Genomic DNA, 12,586 nt, shown 5'->3' with positions numbered 1-12,586 from the left:
TACATACATTGTGTGCAAAAGGCATGAGGAGGTAGGCGAATAAATACAATTTAGCAGATTAACACTGGAGTGATAAATGATCAGATGGTCATGTGCAGGTAGAGATACTGGTGTTCAAAAGAGCAGAAAACAGTATGGGGATGAGGTAGGTCAATTGGGTGGGCTATTTACCGATGGACTATGTACAGCTGCAGCGATCGGTTAGCTGCTCAGATAGCAGATGTTTAAAGTTGGTGAGGGAGATAAAAGTCTGAAGGATACAGTATAGACTATATACAGTTGAAGTCGGAAGTTTACATACACCTTAGCCAAATACATTTAAACTCAGGTTTTCACAATTCCTGACATTTAATCCATAGGAGTTGCAATTTGGATGAAGGACAAATGGGTTTCCAATAGGTTTCCATAATAAGAGCCTGGGATCTGAAAACCCCCCTATATCATATCAACATATCAATTCTGTTCAAGTCTCCGACATTATTTCAACAGTTTTAGAAACTTCAGAGTGTTTTCTATCTAATGCTACCAATCATATGCATATCCTGGCATCGTGGCATCTGGGATAGGCAGTTTACTTTGGGCATGTCAGTCAGGCAGAAATTCAGGAAACTGCCCACTAGCCCTAAGAGGTTTTAAGAATGTGAAATATCAGAATAATAGTAGAGAATTATTTATTTCAGCTTTTATTTCTTTCATCACATTCCCAGTGGGTCAGAAGTTTACATACACTCAATTAGTATTTGGCAGCATTGCATATAAATTGTTTAACTTGGGTCAAACGTTTCAGGTAGCCTTCCACAAGCTTCCCACAATAAGTTGGGTGAATTTTGGACCAATCCTCCTGACAGAGATGGTGTAACTCAGGTTTGTAGGCCTCCTCGCTCGCACATGCTTTTTCAGTTCTGCTCACACATTTTCTATAGGATTGAGGTCAGGGCTTTGTGATGGTCACTCCAATACCTTGACTTTATTGTCCTTAAGCCATTTTGCCACAACTTTGGAAGTATGCTTGGGGTCACTGTCCATTTGGAAGACCCATTTGCGACCAAGCTTTAACTTCCTGACTGATGTCTTGAGATGTTGCTTCAATATATCTACATAATTGTCCTGCCTCATGATGCCATCTATTTTGACGGCTGCGTGGTCCCATGGACCTGATTTCTTTTGATTTTCCCATGATGTCAAGCAACGAGGCACTGAGTTTTAAGGTAGACCTTGAAATACATCCACAGGTACACCTCCAATTGACTCAAATGATGTCAATTAGCCTTTCAGAAGCTTCTAAAGCCATGACATCCTTTTCTGTCATTTTCCAAGCTGTTTAAAGACACAGTCAACTTAATATATGTAAACCTCTGACCCACTGGAATTGTGATACAGTGAATTATAAGTAAAATAATCTGTCTGTTAACAATTGTTGGAAAAATGACTTGTGTCATGCACAAAGTAGATGTCCTAACCGACTGCCAAAACTATAGTTAGTTAACAATACATTTGTGGAGTGGTTGAAACATTTGTTTTAATGACTCCAACCTAAGTGTATGTAAACTTCCGACTTCAACTGTACATATGAGATGACTAATGTGAGATATGTAAACATTCCTAAAGTGACATTGTTGAAGTGAACAGTGTTCCATTTATTAAAGTGGCCAATGATATTAAGTCTGTAGGTAGGCAGCTGCCTCTCTGTGCTAGTGGTGGCTGTTTAACAATCTGATGGCCTTGATATAGAATCTGTTCTGTCCCAGCTTTGAAGGACCTGTACTGACCTCGCCTTCTGGATGGAAACAGGGTGAACAGGTAGTGGCTCGGGTGGTTACTGTCCTTGATGATCTTTTTTGCCTTCCTGTAATATCGGGTGTTGTAGGTGTCCTGGAGGGTCGGTAGTTTGCCCCCGGTGATGCGTTGGGCGGATTGCACCACCCTCTGGAGAGCCCTGCGGTTTTCCGTACCAGGAAAATTGGAGTGGGTCTAGGGTGACAGGTAGGGTGGAGATGAACACACCAGCCAGCTGGTCTGCGCATGCTCTGAGGACGCAGCTAGGGATGCCGTCTGGGCCGGCAGCCTTGTGAGGTTTAACATGTTTAAATGTTTTACTCACGTTGGCCACAGAGAAGTAGAGCCCACAGTCTTCGATAGCGGGCCGCGTCGGTGGCACTGTATTGTCCTCAAAGCGCGCAAAGACGTTATCTAATTCGTCTGGGAGCAAGACGTCAATGTCATCGACGGGGCTGATTTTCTTTTTGTAATCCGTCAACGCCAAACTGTGTGACATTCTGTTGACTTTACTTTACTTTACAGATGGTCCTGGTTGGACAGTGTGTAGGTTACTGTTTGTTACCATGTAATCGGCTGAAGAAATGAGCAAAACAAGGCTGTGAAACATATTTTATCCCCTTGACATAGTGATATAAGGTTGTCAGGGTAACTCCCCTTTCAATGTTGAAGAGAGTGCAGTTTTGGTGAAAGAGAGAAACTGGCAGCCCATTCATCACTGAGCTTTCCCCCCAGCTACATTACTGCTGTGTGATTTAAGGGGGGATTGATGTAATTGTAACGTTGGTATTTACCACAGGAGACTGCTGAGGGGAGTACTGCTCATAATAATGTCTGGAATGGAGTAAATTAAATGGTATCAAACACGTGGAAACCATGTGTTTGTTGAGTTCGATACCATTCCATGAATTCCGTCCAAGCCATTACTATGAGTCCATCCTCCCCAATTAATTAAGATGCCGCCAACCTCCTGTGGTGTGTACGTCATTGGGAAGTAAGGGGATCTACATATCTTACAAGAGGAAGTTAGGCTTGCATTCCTTGTGAGGGAAACTGCACACAAAAAGTGTATTTGATGTAAGGGATAATGTTTAGTTCAGACATGCAGACCTTTTTAAGATGTTACTTTTTGTGAAATGGATGTGTTGCTGAAACCACTCACCATTCAAATAGAGTCCTATGGAGGCAAAAACAAGGCATTACTTCAAAACATATAAATTATTTATTTTACACAACTCAGTCATATATGCCTTTATTTTTCACCACCACCAGATGGGGCTATCATGCAGACAGACTATAGCCTCTCAAAGAACAAGGAGAGAGTAGTTTGTAATTGTTGTCCATGTTATATCGCTTGATCTTGACCGCATTGTATGGACTTAACTTAACTGCTGAGAACTATGGGAGGTGTTGCTGCAGTGACCAATTGAGTTCTTTCTGCCAAAGGTCAAGCAATAGGCAACAATATAATATCTCTCAATGCCAAGTTTGTTATATGTAGATTTTGGGGGGATCTCTGAGAAACAGAAGGTAATCATTCTTATTATTATGCTGTTTGCCTGTTTCTCAATGCTCAATGCACAATGTTTTAACTCTTCTTGGCTGCCAACTGAGGTACTGTATTTAGTTTACTTCAAAGAACATTTCTCAGACTGGCTCTCAGGCGAATGCTTACTTGTTTTTAAACTCAAACAGGCATTGTTATATCTATATGTCTCTTCTTTATTCTTAGTGCTGTGTTTGTGTTCCCAGCTATTTGGGATTCCACCCATGGCAGACTGTGTCACATTGATTAAAAAAAGTTCCAGCAAAACGTTGCCTCAGTCAAGTGTAGAACGAATACTAACATTTTAAAGCTGGCACCAGAAGACAACCCCTCCAGGTTTATTTGGTCTTGTCTGCTTTTTATGTCTCAATTAATAATGCAGGATCACAAATATTTCACAAAAACAAACTTTTGTGGTTGGAAAGACCAATTGTGGATCGTTGAATTAAGTGGGTTTAGAAACGTCTTACTCTTTCACTTTTTGGGAGGAATTTTGTCTGATAGTAGTATACCGGGAACTCTAACAGCATTTATTTGATTTTCAATCAGTTGATAGAGGGCAGAGCGGTCATGGAAACATTTGACTAGGATAACGCTGTGAGTACAGTACTGCACAGTCCTTGGCTTTACAGAAGGCTTTGTGAGCTCCAAAGCCGTTCTGTCACCCTTTTACTGCTTTGATGATAGCATAATCAGCACCACTGGCAGTCTGGACCATGGACAGCGCCGTACCTGATATTGACAAGATAGTCGAGTGACTGTACATGGTGCTGAAAGGCTTTGGGCCAGTCGTGAGGTGCTGAATGGACAGCTCTACTGTATCACCTTGTCCACACCTTTACACAAGCTGGAGCTTCCTGGAATCCCACAGTGTAGCATTGAGAGATTTAAAACATTCAATTTAATCATATTAATTTGTAAATTAGCATTAATAATACCGTAGTATACACTGCAGGTTACCAATGAAGCTGTGGAGAACCACCAAGTAATCCTAATCAGAAGTAATCCTAATTGCTCAATAAGCAAAACCGTCTCTGTGAAGTTTCTGGGAGTGTGGGGAGAGAGAGGAGAACACTGTCGGATACTGTACTTTACATCATTAACACATAGGGGGCATATGTGCCATACGTTGCTCCCCATTGTGTAATAGAGCAGTAATTGGCAACCATCATCTGTTCCTGACATTAATAAAAATACTGTTTAATGGAAATACTACTCAACAGAATGTGGCATTTATGTAACCGGCTAGAGGACAGGGTATTCAATCACAAGCTGTTTCTCTGCTCTGAGAAACGAGAAAAAGTGTCTGTGGGTGCAGGTGTGTGTACGTCGGTGCTTGTGTGCATGCAATTCAAGTTTGTCCAAAAGCAGATTTGTTCAAACAGGAGTTTCTTTACCTCACGCAGAGAGACTATTGATTACCTGTGTAACATGCATGACCATGAAATCATAAAGTGAAAATTAAATGAAACTGCCATTAAAATAAATGAAATTATGAAACTATGAAAACTATTAACATAATGGGCTACTGTATTGAAGTGCCTATTGAGCAGGTGTCGCTGACGCATGCCTGATCTTACATTGCCATGATAGGTATTTTAAGTATCAGCTAACCACATCATATGATACAGCAATCTGTCATTCGATGACACAGTCGATGACGTAGCACGCAACCAAAGCATTGCAACTTTTGGATTTCTGTGGAATATTGACGCTGAGAATTTCTATTGGATTACATCTATTTACTTGGATTTGGATTTCGTTTCAAAGTCAAAGACTCAAACAAGGTTCAAATCAAATCAAATCAAACTTTAAGTGTAGACTTTACAGTGAAATGGTTACTTAAAAGCCCTTAATAGTGCAGTTCAAGAAGAAGAAAATATTTACCACGTACGCTAAAATAAAAAGTTAAAATAAAAAGTAACACAATAAGAATAACAATAACAAGGCTATATACAGGGGGCACCGGTACCAAGTCAGTGTTCAGGGGTACAGGCTAGTTGAGGTAATCTGTACTTGTAGGTCGGGGCGAAGTGACTATGCATATGTAACAAACAAACAGCTAGTAGCAGCAGTGTACAAGGGGGGGGGGGGGCTCTAATCACTGTTGTGTCGTCAGCAAACTTAATGATGGTGTTGGAGTCGTGTTTGGGCACGCAGTCGTGGGTGAACAGGGAATACAGGAGGGGACTAAGTACACACCCCTGAGGGGCCCCAGGGTTATGGATCAGCGTGGCAGACGTGTTGTTGCCTACTCTTACCACCTGGGGGCGTCACTTTAGGAAGCCCAGGATCCAGTTGCAGAGGGAGGTGTTTAGTCATAGACTCTTTAGCTTAGCGATGAACTTCGTGGGCACTATGGTGTTGAACGCTGAGCTGTAGTCGATGAACAGCATTCTCACATAGCTGTACCTTTTGTCCAGGTGAGAAAGGGCGATGTGGAGTGCGATTGAGATTGCGTCATCTGTGGATCTGTTGAGGCGGTATGCGAATTGGAGTGGGTCTAGGGTGTCTGGGAGGATGCTGTTGATGTGAGCCATGACCAGCCTTTCAAAGCACTTCATGGCTACCGACATGAGTGCCACGGGGCAGTAATAATTTAGGCAGGTTACCTTTGTTTCCTTGGGCACAGAGACTATGGTGGTCTGCTTGAAACATGTAGGTATTACAGACTCGGTCAGGGAGAGGTTGAAAATATCAGCGAAGACACTTGACAGTTGGTCCACGCAGGCTTTGAGTACATGTCCTGGTAATCCATCTGAACCGGCGGCTTTGTGAATGTTGACCTGTTTAAAGGTTTTGTTCACATCGGCTACTGAGAGCCTTATCACATATTTCAGCGTTGCTTGCCTCGCAGCAAGCATAAAAGGCATTTAACTCATCTGGTAGGCTCACGTCATTGGGCAGCTCGCGTCTGGGTTTCCCTTTGTAGTCCGTAATAGTTTTCAAGCCCTGCCACATCCGACGAGCATCAGAGCCGGTGTAGTAGGATTCACTCTTAATCCTGCATTGACGCTTTGCTTGTTTGATGGTTCGTCTGAGGGCATACCGGGATTTCTTATAAGTGTCTGGATTAGTCTCCTGCTCCTTGAAAGCGGCAGCTCTAGCCTTTAGCTCAATGCGGATGTTGCCTGTAATCCATGGCTTCTGGTAGGATTTAGGTTTTCTTTTACATTGTGCATTTGTTCTTTGGACTGTTGGCACCGACAGGACTATTCATTTGTTGAACACTGAATCATTATTTTGTTGCTTATGTTGAACCCCAATTATTTTCCGATCAATATACTATTAGTGATCTGGCCAAGTTCCCCAGTGTTTTATGTCTGGCAAGTTTGTGGTTTATGCAAGTTTGTTAGGTTGGATTCTCGCCTGCTCTTGCTACACGGTATGAAAAGCAATATGTTAAACTTGCTTAACCCACATTCTTCAATATCATCGAATTACTCTTATAGGTTATTGCATCGTGCAGCCTCCCTCTGTGTTGAGGTAATTACTTAACCATCAACATGCTGTTCTGTTCTATAGTGTAGTTATATGGCTGATGCTCCAGGGACTAAATCAACTCCACTGTAATTACAGCAGTGATATTGACTAAATGTTTTCCTTTATTAACATGCTGTTACAGTCTACTCCTAGACCTCAGTTTAATTTGTCGCTTCCATAAGGCTTTCCCTGGTCAACATTTCTGTCACAGTTCCAGCATGCTAACGAGGGCTCGGCAGCGGCGGCCAGCTGTGTGTGTGTGTTTGTGTGTGTGTGTGTGTGTGTGTGTGTGTGTGTGTGTGTGTGTGTGTGTGTGTGTGTGTGTGTGTGTGTGTGTGTGTGTGATAATGATAATGTAGTTTACGAATGTTCAATCAGAAAGGCTTGTCTGAATGCTCATTTACCTTCATCAAGTAAGCATAACATAATTCAGTCCATTTCCGGACGCTCTGGAGTCCGGAAACGGGGGTCCCCTGCGAGGGTCCCCGCTCCAGAGGGTTCCCGCTCAAGACTGAGGTAGAGCGGGGTCCACATCCTGCACCCGAACCGCTGCCGTAAAAAAGGCCCACCCAGACCCTCCCCTTTAGATTAGGTTTTACGGCCGGAGTCCGCACCTTTGTGGGGGGGTACTGTCACGCCCTGACCTGAGTATTCCTTGTTTTCTTTATTGTTTTGGTTAGGTCAGGGTGTGACATGGGTGAAGTATGTGTTTTTGTACTGTCTAGGGTTTTTTGTAGGTTTATGGGGTTGTTTATCGTCTAGGTGTTTATATATGTCTATGGTAGCCTAGATTGGTTCTCAATTAGAGGCAGGTGTTTATCGTTGTCTCTGATTGGGAACCATATTTAGGCAGCCATCTTCTTTGGGTATTTCTTGGGTTGTTGTCTATGTCTAGTTGCCTGTACCTGTATTAGTATTATATAGTGTCACGTTCGGGTTGTTGTTTTGTATAGTTTGTTAAGTGTTCTTCGTCTTCATTAAAAGTATGTATTCATCTTACGCTGTGCCTTGGTCTCCTCCATTCGACGAACGTGACAATAGCAAGTAAAACACTGGAATGGTAGATTTGCAGTGGAAGAATATGCAAAGTAGAAATAGAAATAATGGGGTGCAAAGGAGCAAAATAAATAAATAAATACAGTAGGGGAAGAGGTAGTTGTTTGGGCTAAATTATAGATGTACAGGTGCAGTAATCTGTGAGCTTCTCTGACAGCTGGTGCTTAAAGCTAGTGAGGGAGATGTGTTTCCAGTTTCAGAGATTTTTTGCAATTCGTTCCAGTCATTGGCAGCAGAGAACTGGAAGGAGAGGAGGCCAAAGGAAGAATTGGTTTTGGGGGTGACCAGAGAGATATACCTGCTGGAGCGCGTGCTACAGGTGGGTGCTGCTATGGTGAGCAGCAAGCTGAGATAAAGGGGGGACTTTACCTAGCAGGGTCTTGTAGATGACCTGGAGCCAGTGGGTTTGGCGATGAGTATGAAACGAGGGCCAGCCAACGAGAGCGTACAGGTCGCAGTGGTGGGTAGTATATGGGGCTTTGGTGACAAAACGGATGGCACTGTGATAGACTGCATCCAATTTATTGAGTAGAGTATTGGAGGCTATTTTGTAAATGACATCGCCTAAGTCGAGGATCGGTAGGATGGTCAGTTTTACGAGGGTATGTTTGGCAGCATGAGTGAAGGATGCTTGTTGTGAAATAGGAAGCCAATTCTAGATTTAACTTTGGAATGGAGATGTTTGATGTGAGTCTGGAAGGAGAGTTTGCGGTCTAACCAGACACCTTGGTATTTGTAGTTGTCCACAAATTCTAAGTCAGAACCATCTAGAGTAGTGATGCTGGACGGGCGGGCAGGTGCAGGCAGCAATCGGTGGAAGAGCATGCATTTAGTTTTACTTGTATTTAAGAGCAGTTGGAGGCCACGGAAGAAGAGTTGTATGCCATTGAAGCTCGTCTGGAGGGTTGTTAACAGTGTTCAAAGAAGAGCCAGAAGGATACTTGCTTGACCGCTGCCCCATTACGGATGCAGGCAATGAGGCAGTGGTCGCTGAGATCTTGGTTGAAAACAGTAGAGGTGTATTTAGAGGGCAATTTGGTTAGGATGATATCTATGAGGGTGCCCGTGTTTATGGCTTTGGGGTGGTACCTGGTAGGTTCATTGATAATTTGTGTGAGATTGAGCTTCGATTGTTGGATGGCTGGGGTGTTAATTAAGCATGTTCCAGTTTAGGTCACCTAGCAGCATGAGCTCTGAAGATAGATGGGGGGCAATCAGTTCACATATGGTGTCCAGAGCACAGCTGGGGGCAGAGAGTGGTCTATAGCAGGCGGCAACGGTGAGAGACTTGTTTTTAGAGAGTTGGATTTTTAAAAGTAGAAGTTCAAATTGTTTCGGTACAGACCTGGATAGTATGACAGAACTCTGCAGGCTATATCTGTGAAAGGGAATTCCAAGACGCGAGTGTACAAGTGTCTCTGACCAGGCTGGTCCTTCATCCTCCAATGCAGCGCTGCAGCCACCTCCACCACCTCGACCCGAGCACCTCTTGCTGCTTCTTCAACCAACTACCTGGCACTGTTAGCTATCCAGATGTCTTTAAAACCTCTGATCCCAGGCTACAGCATAGTCTTTTCATCGCAGAGTTTGTGGTAGCATTTATCTTCACTGTGATGTTTTGCTCCATGTTTACACATCTAGGAGAAGAGAGCTTGATAAATTACATTTCTATGATTTGTGGCTGTGGTTAGCTGTCATCCCACGTTGATATATAATATTCATTTCAGCCATCAGATCTGGTCAGATTTATTGAAAAAATTATTATTTTACGCATAGTTTCTCCAGGCTATTTATAGGGAAAACTCAATCATATCGGCTTTCTTGACATCCGGATTTCATATTCACTATCATGAATCTAATGCTGGTGTAAAAATAACAATTGATTGTTACTCAACTTATTTATTAAAACTCCGATAAAGAATACATGTTGTGCTTCCCGCACTCTCACCAGTAGAACAACGACACGGATAATATAGAGCTGGCGGAATTTTCCATGCAGTGGGAGGCCCCGGTGCACAACTGAGCAAGAGGACAAGTACATTAGAGTGTCTAGTTTGAGAAACAGAAGCCTCAAGTCCTAAGCTGGCAGCTTCATCAAATAGTACCCGCAAAATACCAGTCTCAACGTCAACAGTGAAGAGGTGACTCTGGGATGCTGGCCTTCAAGGCAGAGTTCTTCTGTCCATTGTCTCTGTTCTTTTGTCTAACGTAATCTTTTATTTTTATTGGCCAGTCTGAGATATGGCTTTTTCTTTGCAACTCTGCCTAGAAGGCCAGCATCCCGGAGTCGCCTCTTCACTGTTGACATTGAGAATGGTGTTTTGCGGGCAGTATTTAATGGTGCTGCCAGTTGAGGACTTGTGAGGTGTCTGTTTCTCAAACTAGACACTCTAATGTACTTGTCCTCCCACTCCTCTTTCCATTCTGGTTAGAGACAGTTTGCGCTGTACTCAGAACTTTGTTGAAGACTCGAGTCTTCTTGGGTATGACGCAACAACCCTGGCACACCTGTATTTGGGGAGTTTTTTCCAATTCTTCTCTGCAGATCCTCTTAAGCTCTGTCAAGTTGGATGGGGAGCGTCTCTGCACAGTTAATTTCGGGTCTCTCCAGAGATGCTAGATCGGGTTCAAGTCCGGGCTCTGGCTGGGCCACTCAAGGATGTTCAGAGACTTGTGCTGAAGCCAGTCCTGTGTTTTTTTGGCTGTCTGCTTAGGGTCGTTTTCCTGTTGGAAGGTGAGCCTACACCCCCAGTATGAGGTCCTGAACACCCTGGAGCAGGCTTTCATCAAGGATCTCTCTGTTTCTACTACTTCCGGCGCCGACAGAGATGGCCGCCTCGCTTCGCGTTCCTAGGAAACTATGCAGTTTTTTGTTTTTTTACGTGTTATTTCTTACATTAGTACCCCAGGTCATCTTAGGTTTCATTACATACAGTAGAGAAGAACTACTGAATATAAGATCAGCGTCAACTCACCATCAGTACGACCAAGAATATGTTTTTCGCGACGCGGATCCTGTGTTCTGCCTTACAAACAGGACAACGGAGCGGATCCCGTGCAGCGACCTAAAAAAATGACTCAGAAAAAGAGGGAAACGAGGCGGTCTTCTGGTCAGACTCTGGAGACGGGCACACCGTGCACCACTCCCTAGCATTCTTCTTGCCAATGTCCAGTCTCCTGACAACAAGGTTGATGAAATCCGAGCATGGGTAGCATTCCAGAGGGACATCAGAGACTGTAACGTTCCTTGCTTCACGGAAACGTGGCTCACTGGAGAGACGCTATCCGAGGCGGTGCAGCCAACGGGTTTCTCCACGCATCGCGCAGACAGAAACAAACATCTTTCTGGTAAGAAGAGGGGCGGGGACGTATGCCTTATGGCTAACGTGACATGGTGTGATGAAAGAAACATACAGGAACTCAAATCCTTCTGTTCACCTGATTTAGAATTCCTCACAATCAAATGTAGACCCCATTATCTACCAAGGGAATTCTCTTCGATTATAATCACAGCCGTATATATCCCCCCCCAAGCAGACACATCGATGGCTCTGAATGAACTTTATTTGACTCTTTGCAAACTGGAAACCATTTATCCGGAGGCTGCATTCATTGTAGCTGGGGATTTTAACAAGGCTAATCTGAAAACAAGAATCCCTAAATTTTATCAGCATATCGATTGCACAACCAGGGGTGGAAAGACCTTGGATCATTGTTACTCTAACTTCCGCGACGCATATAAGGCCCTGCCCCGCCCCCCTTTCGGAAAAGCTGACCACGACTCCATTTTGTTGATCCCTGCCTACAGACAGAAACTAAAACAAGAGGCTCCCACGCTGAGGTCTGTCCAACGCTGGTCCGACCAAGCTGACTCCACACTCCAAGACTGCTTCCATCACGTGGACTGGGACATGTTTCGTATTGTGTCAGACAACAACATTGACGAATACGCTGATTCGGTGTGCGAGTTCATTAGAACGTGCGTTGAAGATGTCGTTCCCATAGCAACGATTAAAACATTCCCTAACCAGAAACCGTGGATTGATGGCAGCATTCGCGTGAAACTGAAAGCGCGAACCACTGCTTTTAATCAAGGCAAGGTGTCTGGTAACATGACCGAATACAAACAGTGCAGCTATTCACTCCGCAAGGCTATCAAACAAGCTAAGCGTCAGTACAGAGACAAAGTAGAATCTCAATTCAACGGCTCAGACACAAGAGGCATGTGGCAGGGTCTACAGTCAATCACGGACTACAGGAAGAAATCCAGCCCAGTCACGGACCAGGATGTCCTGCTCCCAGGCAGACTAAATAACTTTTTGGCCCGCTTTGAGGACAATACAGTGCCACTGACACGGCCTGCAACGAAAACATGCGGTCTCTCTGTCTCTCTCGGTCTCTTCACTGCAGCCGAGGTGAGTAAGCCATTTAAACGTGTTATCCCTCGCAAGGCTGCAGGCCCAGACGGCATCCCCAGCCGCGCCCTCAGAGCATGTGCAGACCAGCTGGCCGGTGTGTTTACGGACATATTCAATCAATCCCTATACCAGTCTGCTGTTCCCACATGCCTCAAGAGGGCCACCATTGTTCCTGTTCCCAAGAAAGCTAAGGTAACTGAGCTAAACGACTATCGCCCCGTAGCACTGACTTCCGTCATCATGAAGTGCTTTGAGAGACTAGTCAAGGGCCATATCACCTCCACCCTACCTGACACCCTAGACCCAC

The sequence above is a fragment of the Oncorhynchus mykiss genome, chromosome 25, assembly GCF_057628025.1.
Source record: "Oncorhynchus mykiss isolate SJ-2025 chromosome 25, ASM5762802v1, whole genome shotgun sequence".
NCBI lineage: Eukaryota > Metazoa > Chordata > Actinopteri > Salmoniformes > Salmonidae > Oncorhynchus > Oncorhynchus mykiss.
This window is presented reverse-complemented; position numbering follows the sequence as displayed.